At 43.6% G+C, this 10,564-nt stretch overlaps 1 non-coding gene across 1 annotated transcript; it reads left to right on the top strand.

Annotated features, from left to right (window-relative positions):
- Positions 1 to 428: 428 nt before the first annotated feature.
- TRNAK-CUU lies at positions 429 to 501 on the top strand. The gene has a single exon. It is a non-coding gene; the product is annotated as a tRNA-Lys (tRNA).
- Positions 502 to 10,564: the final 10,063 nt, after the last annotated feature.

Genomic DNA, 10,564 nt, shown 5'->3' with positions numbered 1-10,564 from the left:
AGTTTCTCCCGAGACTTCTTTTGCAGTGGGCCACGAGGGTGCTGAGAACATCTCCGGTCCCCGCGCTGCAGGGGGTGGGCGCTCTGCCGGCGGGAATCTTTCGGATGAACTGGAAGCACCCCCACACTCACTCCTATTCTCCAGGCTGGAGTCGGCATCGCCTTCCTTCGCCCGCCTTACCTTTAAGGAAACGGAAAGGTGCTGACCACTAGAGGGCTGTTTACACATTTTTATTAAACAACAGAAGTTTGTGCGCACAGAATCAGACATGAAACACAAGTTTTAAAAGTCGTGAAAAACTTTGCAAAAAATACATATACATGTATATAAAATGGAAAGATCGTTTAATACGAAATGCAATTTCTTGGAGCAAATCAGAACAATCACATTCCTTTGAAAAGATCTAGAAAGAAGGCGTTCCTGCGACTGCCCGGCTAGCTCAGTCGGTAGAGCATGGGACTCTTAATCCCAGGGTCGTGGGTTCGAGCCCCACGTTGGGCGGCGTTCATTTTGCTTTCATTTGGCCAACTTCAGGTCCCATCAATGTTAGTAATTTCACCAGTTTCAGTTCTCATCAACGGTAATAACAGACTTCAGCCTGGATGGTCTTATTTTCAAACAATTCAATACATACAAAACTACTAAAACTAAACTAACTTAAAAAAGGAAAAATGGGCCAGGCACAGTGACTCACGCCTGTAATCCCAACACTTTGGGAGGCCGAGGAGGGTGGATTACGAGGTCAGGAGTTCGAGACCAACCTGGCCAATATGGTGAGACCACCCCCCACACCGTCCCCCCGACCCCGCACCGTCCCCTCACCCCGCAACGTCTCTACTAAAAATACAAAAATCAGTTGGGCGTGGTGACAAGTGCCTGCAGTCTCAGCTGCTCAGGAGGCTGTGGCAGGAGAATCGCTTGAACCCAGGAGGTGGAGGTTGCAGTGAGCCGAGATCGGGCCGTTGCACTCCAGCCTGTGCGACAGGGCAAGACTCCGTCTCCAAAAAAAAAAAAAAAAAAAAAAAAACAACAGTGAAACCAGAAAATTTCATCTTGTAAATTACACAGTTAAAGGCTATCTGCCGTAGAAAAGTATTTGTTGCTGAGTGGCCTGCTTGAAGGGCAGCCGAACGCCAAAGGTTAGGGCATAAGAAGACATTAAAATTCACGAAATTGTAGAGTTCATAATATTGCCGAAGTAATCTCTGTTAAAATGCTTGAAATATTTTTTACTTAATATTATGTGATATTGAAGATTAGTTTGGAGAACAATTCTGCATATTTTTAAACCACCGTTAAGATTGTTTTGGTGATGAACAAATATGGTGGTTATTGTGAGCAGAGCCTTAGAACTTTTTTATCCTTTTTTTTTTCTGAGTGCTTCTATGTAGATACGCTTTTTCCCTTCTTTCTTTCTTTTTTTTTTTTCTTTTTTCTTTTTTTGAGACGAAGTCTGGCCTTGTGACCCACGCTGGAGTGGAGTGAGTCAATCTCGGCTCACTGCAACCTCCACCTCCCGGGTTCAAGCGATTCTCCTGCCTCAGCCTCTTGAGCAGCGGGGACTACAGGCACAGGCCACCACACCAGGCTAATTTTTGTATTTTAGTAGAGACGGGGTTTCACCATGTTTGCTAGGCTGGTCTTGAACTCCTAACTTTGTGATCCACCCGTCTTGGCCTCTCAAAGTGCTAGGATTACAGGCGTGAGCCACCGCGCCCGGCCAGAAGCTCACTTTCTTTGAGCAAAACTATTGTATGTTGACAGTTCCAAGTTTTTTCCTCTACCTAAATATTTTTAGTCATTCCTAGCAATTCTCAAATGTTCTCCACAATTACTATATGTTATCTCATCAATTCAAAATACAGTTTCAGACCTTGGAAGAAAGATATTAAAAAATTTCAGCATCTGGCCGGGCGCCGTGGCTCACGCCTGTAATCCCAGCACTTTGGGAGGCCGAGGCCGGCAGATCACGAGGTCAGGAGATCGAGACTATCCTGGCTAACACGGTGAAACCCCGTCTCTACTAAAAACACCAAAAAAGAGCCGAAATTGCGCCACTGCACTCCAGCCTGGGAGACAGGGAGACTCTGCCTCAAAAAAAAAAAAAAAAAATTTCAGCAAATTTCAGCATCAGAAATGAAGATACCTAAACACCCCCATTATTACAGATGCATAATTAATCTCTAGGTGATGGGAGGTGAGGTGAATTTTTTATTTTTGTTTTTTAACTTTTTTTCTGAGACAGAGTCTCGCTCTGTTGCCAGGCTGTAGTGCAGTGGCCTGATCTCACTCACTGCAACCTCTGCCTCCCGGGTTCAAGCAATCCCCCTGCCTCAGCCTCCTAAGTAGCTGGGACTACAGCTCGCACCACCACACCCGGCTAGCTTTTTGTATTTTAGTAGAGAGGGAGTTTCATCATGTTGGCCAGGATGGCCTCGAACTTCTGACCTCGTGATCCACCTGCTCGGCCTTCCAAAGTGCTGAATTACAGGCATAAGCCACTGTGCCAGGCCCGGATTTTTTCCAGAGAAGTAAACCAGGTGGGAAAAAAACCAAATTGGTAAATTGATGAAAGGTCAATGAAAATGTTATATATTAATTTAAAATAGAAGAGTGGGGTTACTTGTGTCCCCCCCAAAATTTATATTTAAAGCGCTGACCCTCAGAGCCTCAGAATAAGATCTTATTTGGAAAAAGCTCTGTTGTAGATGTAATTAGTTAAGATGAGATCATACCAGAGTAAGGTGGCCTCCTAATCCATTATAACTGGTATTTTTATAAAAAAAAAAAAAAAAAAAGGGCGGGGGGGAGGAAATTTGGAAACAGACACACAAACCCAGACACCAACATCTGGAAACCTGGGAGAAAGCCATGTGCAGACAAAGGCAGAAACTGAGGTAATGCTTCTGCAAGCTAAGGAACACCAAATGCTCCTGCAAGCTAAGCAACGCCAAAGATTGCCAGCAAACCACCAGAAGCTAGGGGACAGGAATGGCACAGATTCTTCCTCACAGTCCTCAGAAGGAACCAAACCTACCAACACATTTATATGGGATTTCTAGCCTCTAGAACTGTGAAATAATACATTTATGTTTGGCACTCCTGGGAAACTAATACAATCAGTATTCCAGTTGGGAGGTCACTTTGATTTTAAATTTCATTTTTTTTATTATACCTTATATTAAGTAATTGTCATCATCTTCATTCTCGAAAAGTCTTTATGAGAAGCAATAGGTTTTTTTTGATGCAGTCCTAAATTAAGGTCAAGGGAGGAAGTTAGGATCACTGAGCCTTCAGAAGCAGCATTTTAACAAGCTTAATCTTAATGGATATTTTTTCTTATTGTTAGCTGATGATTCATTATGTTGAGTAGTAACTTATTGCTATTTGTACTAAAAAATGCAAAGATATACCACGTCAAATACATTTTATTCTCCCATGGAACTCATATCTGAAGATTTTATGTTCAATTAATCTATAAATGAACACTTTAAGACAGTCTGCTAATTCAATGCAGTCCAGTTTCTTCAACAAGTAAATGGCAAAAAAAGAGAGAGACAGAGATATCTTAATGAAATGAAATGTGTGGATTTTGTTTCCATCTTGATTTGAACCAGTCATAAAGAAACATCTATGAGACAATCAGGGAATCTGAACACAGACTGGGTACTTGAAGATAAGGAGTTGTTTGCAATTAAATGCAATAATGTCATTTAGAGATACATACTATTGTTTATGAATAAAATAGACATGATCTCTGGAATCTGGGTATATGCATTTTTTGGGGGAGAGGAATGAAGAGATATCAATGAAACAAGATTGGCCACATGTTAATAATTGTAGAAGCCGAGTGACCCACACAACAGAGTTCATTACACTATCACCTCTGCTACTGTATATGTTTACATTTTTCCATAAATTTAAATACCATTAGATTATGCAAAAACAAAACTGTCTTAACCTCTGTAGCCCAGTGATCACACTTAGCATCACTAACAGTGGGACAACCAGATATCATGTGCCTACTGATGTAATTTTATGAGAACTGCACAGTGTCACCTTTAAAATATTCTTGTCGAAACACTCAACTTAGATCTAATCAAGCCTTTAGACCTAACTTTACATTTATAGGAAATGTAAGTAACAAGTAACACTGTGAGTAAATAATCGGGTGAATTCAGAATGTCAGACATTCAACAAAGGCTTGGGCTCTTCAGAAAGCAAATACTAATACTAAACAAAGACTAATACCACTACTAATAAAGGGTATGTGTAGGGGGGCAGACTGTATTTGAGCCAAAGGCTTCCCCTCCAGCCCCATTGACCGTCTGGTGAAGCCAGTGAATTCTCTTCTCAGAACGTCTTAAATGCATTTAAATAAAAAAAACAGGCCGGGCGCGGTGGCTCAAGCCTGTAATCCCAGCACTTTGGGAGGCCGAGACAGGTGGATCACGAGGTCAAGAGATCAAGACCATCCTGGCTAGCTGTGGTGAAACCCCATCTCTGCTAAAATACAAAAGTGGCGCCTGTCAATATGATCCCAGCTACTCAGGAAGCTGGCGGGAGATAAGGCGTGAAGCAGAGGTGGAGCTTGCAGTGAGCTGAGATCCGGCCACTGCATCCCAGCCTGGGCACGACAGAGCAAGACTCGTCTCAAAGAAACTTTACAAGATTGACAAAACTACATTGAAATACAGTTATCAAAATATTTAAAAGAACAATATGGTAATACACATGTTCCATTATTAATGCATTAAATAACAAGATCTAGCAGCAGGTCCAATAACAACAATAGTTTTATTTTATTTATTTATTTATTTGGAAGTGGAGTCTCACTTTTGGCCAGCCCAGGCTGGGTGCGGTGGCGGTGGCGCGATCTCAGCTCACTGCAGCCTCCACCTCCCGGGTTCACAGCATTCTGCACTCGGCCTCCCGGTGGCACCCATTGCTCCACCACCGGCTAATTTGTGTTACTTCATGAGCAGGGTTTCGCTATGTTAACCAAGATAATCCATCTCAAACCTCATGATCTGCCAGCCTCAACTCCCAAAGTGCTGGGGTCAAGCCACTGCCTGCCTGAAATGTAAATTTTAATTAGAATTTGGTGAAAATTAAAATGTAATTTTTGCCTCATCCAACTTCATGGACCCTTTCAATTGTATCCACGGACTCCTAGTTTAAGACCTTCTGCTCTAGGTTTAAAAAGACAAGCTATTTGGCTAGGCGTGGTGGCTCAAGCCTGTAATTCCAGCACTTTGGGAGGCTGGGGAAGGTGGATCACTTGAGGTCAGGAGTTCAAGACCAGCGTGGCCAACATGGTGAAATCCTGTCTCTACTAAAAACACAAAAATTAGCTGGGCATGGTGGTGTGTGTCTGTAATCCCAGCTACTCTGAGGCAGGAGAATGGCTTGAACCCAGGAGGCAGAGTTTACAGTGAGCCGAGATTTGAGACTCTGTCTCAAACAAAACAAAACAAACAAACAAAAAAACAAGAGATTGCTCAGTTCTGGGGCATAATTAAAAAAAAAGAGAGAGAGAGAGTTTAGCTGAGAGCAGTGGCTCACGCCTGTAATCCCAGCACTTTGGGAGGCTGAGGAAGGCAGATCACCTGAGGTCGGGAGTTCGAGACCAGCCTGACCAACAGGGAGAAACCTCATCTCTACAAAAAATACAAAAATTAGCCGGGCGTGGTGGTGCATGCCTGTAATCTCAGCTACTCAGGAGGCTGAGGCAGGAGAATAGCTTGAACCTGGGAGGTAGAGGTTGCAGTGAGTTGAGATCGTGCCATTGCACTCCAGCATGTGCAACAAGAGCAAAGCTCCGTCTAAAAAAAAAAAGAGAGAGAGAGATGTAACAATCAAATGCAATACATTGTCATTTAATGGGTCTTGTTTTGAAAAAAGGATGACACAAACAAGTGATGAAATTTGGAGTACTGCATAATTTTAGAAAACAATTGTTATTCCCCATTGACATAGGTTTCTAACAGCAACAAGTTGAAAGCAGACTGCATGTTATTGTGCTGGATGTGATATGGTATTGTGGTATGTAGAAAATGCTTATTTTGGAAGTACATACTAAAGAAACCAGGTGTGAACGGTCATTATGTGTTTACACACACACATACACACACCACATAAATATATGTTAATATAAGGCATATATGGGGAAATGTTCACAGCTGTTTAATGGAGGTGACATAAAATGTCTTTTTCTTCTTGTTTTTTTTTTTTTTTAATTTTTCTGAGATGGAGTCTTGCTCTGTCACCCAGGCTGGAGTGCAGTGGCACAATCTCGGCTCACTGCAACCTCCGCCTCCAGGGTTCAAACGATTCTCCTGCCTCAGTCTCCTGAGTAGCCGGGACTACAGGCATGTGCCACCGTGCCCGGCTAATTTTTATATTTTTAGTAGAGACGGGGTTTCACCATGTTGGCCAGGATGGTCTCAAACTCTTGACCTTGTGATTCACCCACCTTGGCCTCCCAAAGTGCTGGGATTACAGGCATGAGCCACCACAACCTGGCTGAAATGTATTATTCTTTTTGCTTTTCTGTATGTTTGAACTTTTCACAATAAAATCTTTAAAAAGTGACTTTAAAAATTTTTTTATTGAAGTATAATGTAGATTTCGTAAAGTGCATTACTAGTAAGTGTACAGGTTGATGGATTTTTACATGTGTATAACATGTAACACCATCTAACCACACCAGATTAAGATACAGAACATTTCTGTCACTGTTCTGTAGTTTCCTAGTGCCCCTAATTTCTAACACTATTGATAAAGTATGTACTCTTTCATGTCTGGTTTCTTTTGTACAACACGAGTTCCTGTTATATTAAAGCCAGTTTTCATGCAGGGCGCAGTGGCTCACACCTGTAACCCGGCACTTTTGGAGGCCGAGGCGGGTGGATTGCCTGAGCTCAGGAGTTCGAGACCAGCCTGGGCAACACGACGAAACCCCGTCTCTACTAAAATGCAAAATATTAGCCGGGCATGGCGGTGTGCACCTGTAATCCTACCTACTCAGGAGGCTGAGATACGAAAATCGCTTAAACCAGCGAGCAGGAGTTTGCAGTGAGCCGAGATCATGCCATTACGCTCCAGCCTGGGTGACAGAGTGAGGCTCCATGTCAAAACAAAAACAAACACCAGTTTTCAGAGACTCCATGATACCGTGTTTGTCAAGAATGTGGAAAAACAAGTCTTTTTTCTTAAATTGCTAGTTGAAATGTCAAACGATGAAACCTCTCATAAGGCCATTTAAAATGCCCACATTCTTTGACCTAGTAATTCTACTTCTAAGATCCTAAAAAAATAAAAGCAAAGTGCAGAAGGCAGGCATGGTGGCATGCATCTGTAGTCCCAGCTACTCTGGAAGATGAGGCGTGAGAACTGCTTGAGCCTAGTATTATAGCCTGGCTATACTGACACGCTACCCTGGACAACACAGTGAATAGTGAGACCCTGTCTCTTGAAAAAGAAAGAAAGAAAAAGTAATGTGCACAAAGATGAGATAAATCTTGAAATATTTATACTATGATATGTCAACAGCTATTGAAAACGTGAAGTATTCATGTTTGTAATCCCAGCACTTTGGGAGGCAGAAGTGGAAGGATTACTTGAGTCCAGGAGTTGGAAACCAGCCTGGTCAACATAGTGAGAGCGTATCTCTGCAAAAATAAAAATATTAGTTGGGTGTAGTGACGCCCATCTGTAGTCCCAGCTATTGGGAGCTCCTGAGGCAGGAGGATCACTTGAACCTGGGAGCTGCAAGCTGCAGTAAGCCATGATCATGACACTGTGCTCCAGCCTGGGAGACAGAGCAAGACCCTGTTTCAAAAAAAAAAAACAAAAACGGGTGAGATAGACCTATATGTAATTTGAACAATCTCCAGGACATGTTATTACGTTAAAAAAGAAAGAAATTGAACAGGATGTACAGACCATTTATGTTGAAAAAAAATAAATACATACATACATACATGCATACATACATGCATACATACATACATACATAGGCCGGGCGCGGTGGCTCACGCCTGTAATCCCAGCACTTTGGGAGGCTGAGGCAGGTGGATCACGAGGTCAGGAGATTGAGACCATCCTGGCTAACATGGTGAAACCCCGTCTCTACTAAAAATACAAAAAATTAGCCAGGCGTGGTGGCGGGTGCCTGTAGTCCCAACTACTTGGGAGGCTGAGGCAGGAGGATAGTGTGAACCCAGGAGGTGGAGCTTGCAATGAGCTGAGATCACGCCACTGCACTCCAGCCTGGGCGACAAGAGTGAGACTTGTCACACACACACACACACACACACACAAAAGGTAGAGAAAAATGCACACACCAAATGATGGGAAGGTTAATGGGGAGAAATAAACGTGTTCCTTAAGTTTTGCCCTGTATTTTAGATTTCTCAATTGTTGCATCATGAACCCAAATATTCGAATATTACCTATGTAATTAACACATAAAGGCAAGTAAGTTAACTTCAACACAAAAGCAGAAATAACACAAAGAGGGTTCTAGGATAAAAATAACTCCTCATGGATTCCCAAACAACTCATAACGGTGGTTACTTTGTAGGGGGAACTGGGCAGATGAGGGGTGGAGGTGGGAAAGAGGCTTTTCCCTATTTTCTTTCTTTTTTTTTTGAGACGGAGTCGCGCTCTGTCGCCCAGGCTGGAGTGTGGTGGCGCGATCTTGGCTCACGCCATTCTCCTGCCTCAGCCTCCGGAGTAGCTGGGACTACAGGCGCCCGCCACCACGCCCAGCTAATTTTTTGTATTTTTAGTAGAGATGGGGTTTCAGCATGTTAGCCAGGATGGTCTTGATCTCCTAACCTTGTGGTCTGCCCGCCTTGGCCTCCCAAAGTGCTGGGGTTACAGGTGTGAGCCACTGCGCCTGGCCCACTATTTTCATTTTTATATTTTTAAACTTTTGGATTAAAAAAGTATGTGCAGGCTGGGCACAGTGGCTCACGTCTGTAATCCCAGCACTTTGAGAGGCTGAGGCGGGTGGATCACCTGAGGTCAGGAGTTCGAGAACAGCCTGGCCAAAATGGTGAAACCCTGTCCCTACTAAAAATACAAAAATTAGCCGGCCATACTGGTATGTGCCTGTAATCCCAGCTACTTGGGAGGCTGAGGCAGAAGAATCGCTTGAATCTAGGAGGTGGAGGCTGCAGTGAGCTGAGATTGTGCCAATACACTCCAGCCTGGGCAACAGGCTGAGACTACAGACGTAGTCTCAAAACAACAACAACAACAACAACAACAAAAATTGGCCAGGCGCAGTGGCTCATGCCTGTAATCCCAACACTTTGGGAGGCTGAGGCAGGAGAATCACAAGGTCAGGAGATCGAGACCATCCTGGCCAACATGGTGAAACCCTGTCTCCACTAAGATACAAAAAATTAGCCAGGCGTGGTGGCATGCGCCTGTAATCCCAGCTACTCAGGAGGCTGAGGCAGGGGAATCGCTTGAACCCAGGAGGCAGAGGTTGCAGTGAGTTGAGATTGTGCCACTGCACTTCAGCCTGGCAACAGAGCGAGACTCTGTCTCAAATAATAATGATAATAATAATAAAACATATGTATATTTTATATTCAATAAAAAATTTAAAAGTGTACAGGACAGTTTTGGTGGGGTGGGGTTCAAAGAAGCCCTTGTCCCTTTTTACAGCTTAGTAATGGTGTCCAAGGGAGGGAATACAGTCATGGGTTCTTAGTTTCTGTTTCTGGTTGGGCCAGTAAAGCCCCTTCCTCATCCCTCTTTTCTACTTATTACTAGAGACTGAAACTAAAAACCATGGCTTCAGGGTGCTAAAAGCCTAAACAAAACAAAACAAAACAAAACAAAACAACAGCAAAATAAGGCAGGTTGGACAAGCTTGCAAGTAGCAGCCGTGACAAGATGGTGTATATTCAACTGGAATAACGAAGGTTTTTGTGGGTTTCTGTTGTCGAAGAAGGGGTTGTGTTAAAAAGACTGAAGGAGAAATGGAAGTCAGAAAAATGGAGAGGGGCCCGGAAATGGTAGGGTGTGGAACCCGGGCAGGGGAGGGCTTAGAAAAGCCATGGCGGCAGGCTGGGCACGGTGGCTTGCTCCTGTAATCCCAGCACTTTCCGAGGCCAAGCCGGGCGGATCACGACGTCAGGAGTTCCAGATCAGCCTGACAACATGGTGAAACCCGGTATCTACTGAAAATACAAAAATTAGCTGGGCGTGGTGACACGTGCCTGTAATCCCAGCTACTCCGGAGGCTGAGGCAGGAGAATCGCTTGAACCTGGGAGGCGAAGGCTGCAGTGAGCCGAGATCAGGCCACTGCACTCCAGCCTGGGCGACAGAGCGAGACTCCATCTCAAAAAAAAAAAAAAAAAAAAAAGAAAGAAAGAAAAGAAAAGAAAAATATATAATATTGAAGAAATCCGTTTGTTTAGTGTGTGTACATTCAATTATGGCTCAAAAAATTAGATGACAAAAAAGTACAAACAGGGCAGGTACGGAATGCAGAGGTTGGCATATTCACACTAGCCTTTTGCGGATAGCAGAGCTCCATTA

Source organism: Papio anubis, chromosome 7 (assembly GCF_008728515.1).
Source record: "Papio anubis isolate 15944 chromosome 7, Panubis1.0, whole genome shotgun sequence".
In the NCBI taxonomy this organism is placed as follows: domain Eukaryota; kingdom Metazoa; phylum Chordata; class Mammalia; order Primates; family Cercopithecidae; genus Papio; species Papio anubis.
This window is presented reverse-complemented; position numbering and strand designations above follow the sequence as displayed.